Below are 7,991 nucleotides of genomic sequence, written 5' to 3' on the forward strand. Positions count from 1 at the left end.
GGCTAAAATAGCAACTTTGACCTCTGAAAGAAAGGGGCAGACGACGACGACGACGACGACAACGACGACGACGACGACGAAGCCTCTTTCTCCTGTAAATCTTCAGAAAGAGCTGCCCTCATGCTGGAGATGTATGTGGGGTGGGGGGAGGCAAAGCAGAGCCTGTACCTAAGCAGCAGGTTTAAGGCTCAAACGGTATCCCACATCCACCCAATCATCTTTCCTAAGCATTTCTCCCTCTACGGATTGGTCTGTCAGATCTTTGTTTATATTTACCTACAACTTGATTGCTTCAGCTGTGGACTCTGTCTCAAAAGGCCATCTCCTCACATGGAAATGGAAACTACTCTCTCTAGTGGAAAACAGTCTCAGAGATATTCTGACAGCTAGCGCTCTGCTGGAAGCCTTTCTTCAGCTCGACCTGTAGGTAGGAAGATTTCAGGCTTTCCTTCTCAGAGCAGTCTCTCCTCCCCCGAATTCTGCAGCTTCCTCTACCCTCTATGTTCCTTCTTCCTTTAGGCTCACCCTCTGGGATCCTAGTCACCAGATTCAAAATAGGGGCCAGATACACTGAGCGTTTGGCTCTGGGTGGGGGTAGGACGTCAGGGATAATTAGTAAAAAGAGGCCTTGTAGGATGCTGTTTGAGCTAGGCGTCCTCGAATCTGAGCAAGGCGTCTTGAAATGAATGCCAAGCTGCTACCTTGAGGGCCTAGGAACCGAACGTTGTGCCTACAGCTGGGCTCCTGGACCTGACTTGATGTGGCTCCGTCAGGTGGAAACCCTACGAGTCGACTGCTCCCAACTCTCCAGGGAGAACGAGGTCTAAAACGCAATTCAGCTGTAGCCACAACCGCCCGGTCCCCGGGGCCCGAGCGGAGAATGGCCCCCTCGGCTGAAGCTGCGGGCTGACGCTCGTGTATAGGGTTGCAATTCGCCGTGATAAATGTAAAGACCAATTAAGGTTTGATCCGTGCACACAAGAGGCAGACGGCGGAGTGGAACCAATTAACGAGCATGTCCCCTAATTCCTGCGGCGGCGGCCGGGCGCACCGCCGGTCCCCAGGCTCCCACCCTAGAAGAGCCCCCGCCCGCCGAGGCGGCATCTCCCCGCGAGCAGGAGGTGCGGGGAGTGCCAGGGCTGGGGAGGGGGCGCCGGGTGCCCACGGAGCCGAGCTCGTGAGGCCACGGCTGGAGGCTGGGCGCGCCCGGGTGGTCGCGCGAGCCAGCGCGGGAGGCGCCCAGGCGACGCCGTGCGCCCCGAGGGCGGAGGGCTGATGGCTGCAGCCAGGTAGCTGAGGACTGGAGGCGGCGCGGAGGGGAGGGTCGGGCGGAGACCTCACTTGGCCGGCCTTCCTGCCGCCCTGCTTCCCGATCCCGACCGCCGGGCGCGTGACCTCCAGTGAGGTCCTGGCAATGAGCAGCGCTGGTGATTAACGGCCCCGAGGTCGCGGGCAGTGAGGCACGCGTCCCCTTTGGCCCCGCCAGGGTGGGAGGGCGCCAGGGAGCAGAGCAGGGTGAGGCCGCGGGGTCGTTGGTGGCACAGAGTGAAGATGACACAGTGGGCGCCTAGCGCCAGGGCCGGCCCTCCTAGCCCCCGGGCCAGCGCCGCGGCGGGTACCGCGCAGCAAAGTTTGGAGCCGCGGGCGCCGCGCGCCGGTCCCTCCCCGCGCAGATCCCTTGGCGGAGTCTCTGCTGCCGCCGCTGCCAGGGCAGGACAAAGGCTCATTAACACGTGATGGGACCACGCTTCATAAATGGGACTGGAGCGAGAGCGAGCCAGAGACAGCGCGCGAGCTGAGGGAGAGGCAGGGACCTCAAGCAGGGCGCGGCGACGGGCGCTCGGGCTGGCCCAAGCGGGCGGCCCCAGGCCGGCCAGCGCGGTCAGAGGGACGCCGGGGAGAGCCGGGGAACGAAGCGGGCCTGTCCGAGCCCAGGGGCGCCAGTCCCGGGGCCCGTGGCGCACGGGTGCTAGAGGCCGGGGACGCGGGCGCGCAGACCGACTGACTTACTGACCGATCGCCGCGGGCACGCCCCGCTCCACCCCGCCCCACCGCTCCCCGCGCCGCCTCCCCTGCTCGCTTGCTGCCTCTACCTTCTCCACTTCTTTTCCGCCTCCGCCTCCTTCTGGCTCCCCTGGCGCCAGAGCCTTCCCCTGGCTCAGGCGGGAGCCTGGGCTGTCTGCAGAGCTCTCATAGAGTCTGGGGGCAAATTTCCTTGTAGCAGAGAGCCAGCCCCTTGGCTGGGCGACAGGTGCCGAGGGAGCTTCTGGCCCGTGGACCGGGGGATGCGAAGGGTAAGACCTGGCACAGTGGCGTTTGGGAATAGCTTTTCCGCCTCCCGCCCCCTCGGTACTGGCCAGTGGTCCCCTGGTGTCCTACGCGGAGTTCTTGTTCCGTGTTCCAGGAGAGCAAATCGTGCTAATGTGGTGTTTACTTAGCTGTGTAGTCCCAGCTTGTTACCTGTGGTCTAAGCTACTTCTGAAGGCTTCTACCATTTACAATTTACTGGATGTGCACCTAGCTCTGCATACACTGATGTCTGTTTGTAGAAAATGTGTAATTGTGCATGTTTGGAAAATTGAGTTGATGCTTGATGTCTTTTAGCCGTATCAGAAACTAAGTCTTCCAGAGGAATACATGTCTCTGCACCACATGTAGAAAACGACTCAATTAAATACTAAATGTCGTGTAAAGAAATCTATGTTAAATAAGGAACTTTTGATACAGAACGATAGCTTCCGCAGCCATCTCTGTTTAAGGAAAAACTAATATGTATAGTCTTAATACCTGTGATGGAACGTTATAGGAACATGAAACTAAGAGCTGGCACCAGGCGAATAAAGTTGATGCTTTATTTTTAAAAGGATGTTTCTTGGTTAAGGCTTACAGGTCACAAATGGAGCATCTTCTGAATGCATATGTTTGCTATGATAGATGTGAGAAACTGCTGTTTGGTCATTTCAAAGTTTAAAGCAACATGCGTGTTTCTAATTGTAGTACATGGTTTATCTCCCAAAGGTTTCAAAGAGGTGAGAAAAAATTAATAACCTATCTATGAAACATTGTATTTCCTATCCTTTTACTTTTTCTTCCAAATAGGAGCTACTAGCTCTTCCTGCCTTTGTTTATTTCTTGGCATATTAAATCTCCTTGGACATTTAATCCAATAAGAGATTAGAGCAGATTTACTGGTTTTAAGGATGTTGAAAGATACCTCTCTGGGTCCCATAACTTCTCATTTTTATTGCCAACTTAATTCCTTTGAACAATGGGGAGATGCACATGCTCAGAGGAGACTCAGTGGGTACTGATTATCTGTGGGGTCACTCCTGACATCAGTCTGTTTGGCAGAAAATTGAGAAACTAGGAGTAGCCGACCTCCGAGGTTCCCACAGGACTGTCTGATTTAAACTGCTGGTCTTCTAATCCCAGCTTTTGACAATTTGAAAGGGAGATAGATCTACTGATCGATTTTTCTCTGCCCCCCACTCCCTCCATACCCCACCTTCTCTAACTCAGTTATGAGCAATTTTATCAAAAGGAAAGACCATGAATACTTTCTTAACTGAGAGAAATATATATATATATATATTTTTTTTTTCTGATTACATCCACACAGGAACAGAATGTGTGCACCTCTAGAATGCTAAGCAGCACATACTGCGGGCTGTTGTTTTTAGGCACAGTAGCAGTTGCTCTAGCTGGGAAAGAGGCTTCATGTTGATATGGTTTAAAAGAAAAAAAAAAACTAATCATTTTAGGTCGTTAGGAGAACTTACTGTGAGCAGGGTCTTTTATTGCTTCAAAAGATGTCTCCCGTTTCAAGCAAGGAACAGCCATGGCTGAGGTATGTATGTATGCATGTATGTATTATGTATGTATGTATGAGTGTCTACTGGGGGGGGTTCATTGTGTTTCTGATCCTACATGGGGGTGCAACAATGCCACATGTTGGGAATGCTCACTTCTGACCTTTCAAAATGACTATGCTTGCCTGCTCATTGTTAAGAAGACACATCTGATATTCCTGCCCCCCAAATTTAATGGCATCAGTGGCTGTGTCTAGAAATGGATGCTGTGACTAGAAGCTTAATTAAGCCATAGGTGATGAATTGTGTGTGTGAAGTTTTAATTCTGGGGGAAATCAGACCTCATGGTGGAGCGGGACTTGACTTTGTTCTCCAGTGTTTTCTGCTTTCCCCCCCTGTCACCCGTCTCCCAGCGGACTGTGTTCCTTGCTGGCTTGCCTGGGAGACTGCTCTTCTCTAATAAGCCTCACTGCAGGATCAGTGTGTTCTTTTTTTTTGGCATTTCAAAATGTTAAAATAGTGAAACTGTTAAATGTTATCCAGATGAAACTGCTCGGAATGAAAATTTCCAAAAGAACCATGCTATTTGTGACCTATTATGTATTACAGACAATTCTGAAGGAAAACTCCATGAATCGTTTTATCTGTTTCCTCAAGAAGGAAGCAGCCTCATTGATTGTGTTGATAAGTGTTTAGTATGCTCTGTCAGCTTATTAATTACGAAAGCAAAGCCTGTGAAACCCTTCAAAACAATCTACGACGTTCTCCTGTGCTTTGACTTAGAATTATCACTAACTACCAGGGTATTTAGACAGGTTCCTTGGTTTGTCTTATGTATTGGTCTTTGAAACTTGAGTTGGATTTACTATATAAGAAGAAAGTATTATGAAATAGAGCTTATACTGGCAGTTTAGAGTTCATGGCACTTACCAAATGCTTCTTCCCAGAAAACAGTTGGCCTGATAAATAATTTCCCCATAACTAGCTATTCGGGAATTTACAAGGAAAAAAAAATAGCAAACTGGATTTAGTTATACCTAATAACATGTAATTAGTAAAGAACAATTTGGTCATAGCTTCTCGAATTTGGTTAGCTTCTCATAGTCTCTCCTCTTAGAGGCTGCCTGTTATTCTTGGGGGGTAAGTATGGTAGTTGGTTGCATAAGGAGCACAGTTCAGAGCTTGGGTTCCCAGCATTTTTAAAGGATGTTAGGTCTTCCCAGTTGAAGACTTGTCTCTCCTATTTTGGTAGTCATCATTTCTGACTGGTCCGGTAGAGTGAAACCAGCCTCTGGATTTAAATTATTTATAATTCTGGTTTGTTTTTTTTTTTTTTTCTTTTTTCTGTAAACCAAGACTGCAGAGTTTTTGAAAAAACCACCAGGGCTGAGTCACAGACTGCATACCTGTATTTTCAGAGTTGTGCTTATTTTTTTCCTTACTGGCTGGTAGATAATGAAAAGGACACAAGGAAATAAAAAGCATCGTTTATGTATTTGAACTCTGGGTTTTTGTATCTTCTTCAGATCTCCAGTTCTTTCCCAATCCTGTTCTTATAAAAATGTTAACTTTATGTTATAAATGTACAGATTCTGTTTTGTGTGGGTTGGGACTTCAACACTTCACCACTGAACTGCTAATTCTTTAATAACTAATTCACTTAGCTGTATGTTCTTAGATTAGATTAGATTTGTCTTATAAAGTTCACTTCAGATTCTAAAATATTTCTTGGATTAAAAGAAGTGAAAAATGTCATCCAGAATATCAATGCTTTCAAACTCTTATACTGCATAAGTCACAAAACTGAATGTGTAGGCACACTTTTTTAACCTATGCACGAACAAACATTTTCATTGATGTGTGTTCTAGGTCAAATAAAACTTTAGGTACAGTGACTTTTTAAGATATGTGAAAATACCATTCTGATTTTTAAATGACTACTGCAACTTTGGGAAAATGTCCAAGTTCAAACCAACTATACAGATGGACCCAGAAGACTCCAAGAAAGAGGGAGTCTTCATGTTGAATTAAGACAAGGCTGCTTGTTTCCAGGATAGGTGCAGATGTGCTCTGGTCTTCTGTGCCCTAAGAATCTTGTGCATTACTCTAGGGGCCCTAAGATCTTGCTCTAGGGTGAGGAGGACCATCACCACACTTGATTATAACTTTATCATAAACACCAATGTTTATGATGGGTTTAAGACAGCTCTTTGCCAGTCTTGATAATTCATATTTTTTGGATATTAGAACTATACCAATTGGCAGAAAATCACAAAGTACATGTTACAATAGCCCCCATTCGCTTCATATTTCAAATGTTATCATGTTATTACAAGGATGTTCAAATAATAAGAAATATAGGTGAGCAAAAGAGGAGGATTAACTTTAGTGCTGGCCATCACCTCTCACCATGATTCAGTTGCTTAATGTTACATGAATGTTTTCCTTGAGCCTGACACATGGATAATAGGTGTGCTCAAGATAGATGGGTAATAACATATCAGAGCCATTCCTTGAATGAAATTAGTGTAATTGCCTGTAATTTGGAGCAGAAAATACCTACTAAAAGCTTTCCTGGGTCATGTTTCTTCCCCCAACAGGGTATCCTGGCAGAATAGAGCACATTCCAATACAGAATTTTCTCTAGGACATCTGGTTGTATGTACAAATGTTCTTGGTCTCAGACTGGTTCTTTCCCTAAATTTGAGGACTTTTCCGCATAGATGAGTGTTGAACAACATTGGGACAGACTTTAATTGGAAAGTGACAATGAAATTCTTGAGGACTACAGTAGTTGAGTTTTAAAAGTTGTGGTTTTTTTTTTTCTTTTTAAGGAAGAACTGGTTGTTCACTGTACATGAGCAAATGGGCCTGACATTTGTCCTGGTAGTGACCTGAGTTCTACGCTGGCCTCAGTTGGAGAGATTTTTTTTTTTTAACACCTACACTTTAAGAATCCTTTTGAAGTCTTGCTTTCTTTGTCTTGGTGTCATTTAGTTTTGACTAAATGTGTTGGAACTCTTCCTATGAGAACTCTGGGTTTTCAGACAAGCATTTGTTTGTATCTCATTGCACTGCCCGCATCACTGCCATTGTATTTTGTACTTTTGAATAAGTTTCATAAATGAGATTTTGCAATTTTTGGAGGGGAAAATGGACTGAGTTTAATCTCCCCTTTTCTAACTCAAAGGAGAGTTTTCCCCTCAACAGCTGAATATCTTATTATTTAAGGTTACCTTCCTCCTCTTGTTTGCATGCTTATTTATCTATAGGTATGAAAGCTGAACAGATTTGGTCCTTTTGACTTGATTCCTTACTACTCTTTATTAACTCTAAGTTGCATTTAAAAATATCATTTTTTTTTAAACTTTGGAGAGAAGGTGCAGTATAATTTCCTATATTTGATAATGTAATAGCTATTTTTTTTTCCTACTAGCAAATTCCATGCTATTGCTTTTTAAAGAAAAGCAGAGGCATCTCTCAGAGCTGTGCCAGGCAATCTGTTGTGGTGGTTTAATATACTGACAAATGCTCTCACAAACTGTATATGGGTATTTAAATATAATTAAAATACAACGTAACTGGGATGTTTAGTTTTTCAGTTTATGCTTCAATGGGAAGGTCCCGCTCCACCCATTACCACTTCTCTAGCCATTATTTGGAGCCATACTTTTAAACAGGAGAATTGTAGTCAGTGTGATAATGGAGTTGGAACAAGTGCTGTGTTCAGACTGCTGAGAAACCCCAGTATACTTAAAAATCGTTGAAAATTGTGTTCTAAGTCTCTGCCTTTTTGGACATTTGTATTTGATAATTTTACAGTCCCATAGCAAGTAAATCAGTATTCTAAAATTTGAGATATTCTGTCTTTACCATTTATATTTGCTTTTCATACAGCATTCTTTAAAAAAACAAATCTATCTATTCTATGTAAGGAACACTCGGTTGAATGCTGTGTGACTATTTTGGTTGGTTAAAATATCAACTCCTTTCAATGTGTCAGTAGCCAGAATTGGTATATTTTCTTTACCCCTTGCACAAGTAATGAGCAAGTACACATGAAGAGATAAAAAGGAGCTGGGCATGGTGGCGCACACCTTTAATCCCAGCACTCGGGAGGCAGAGGCAGGCGGATTTCTGAGTTCGAGGCCAGCCTGGTCTACAGAGTGAGTTCCAGGACAG

The 7,991-nt window shown here is 45.3% G+C and overlaps 1 protein-coding gene across 4 annotated transcripts in view; it reads left to right on the plus strand.

Annotated features, from left to right (window-relative positions):
• Window positions 1-369: 369 nt before the first annotated feature.
• Window positions 370-7,991, plus strand: part of Cnr1 (cannabinoid receptor 1) — a 24,419-nt gene continuing 16,797 nt past the window's right edge. The window contains exon 1 of one of the 4 annotated variants that reach the window (XM_029533313.1): window positions 370-427. The gene's annotated coding sequence lies outside the window, so the exon portion shown is untranslated. Of the gene's footprint in view, window positions 428-840; window positions 1,122-1,728; window positions 2,295-3,640; window positions 3,848-7,991 lie in introns of those variants that run through there. The other 3 variants (XM_029533312.1, XM_021222151.2, XM_029533311.1) reach the window with 3 other exon arrangements.

The sequence above is a fragment of the Mus pahari genome, chromosome 22, assembly GCF_900095145.1.
Source record: "Mus pahari chromosome 22, PAHARI_EIJ_v1.1, whole genome shotgun sequence".
NCBI lineage: Eukaryota > Metazoa > Chordata > Mammalia > Rodentia > Muridae > Mus > Mus pahari.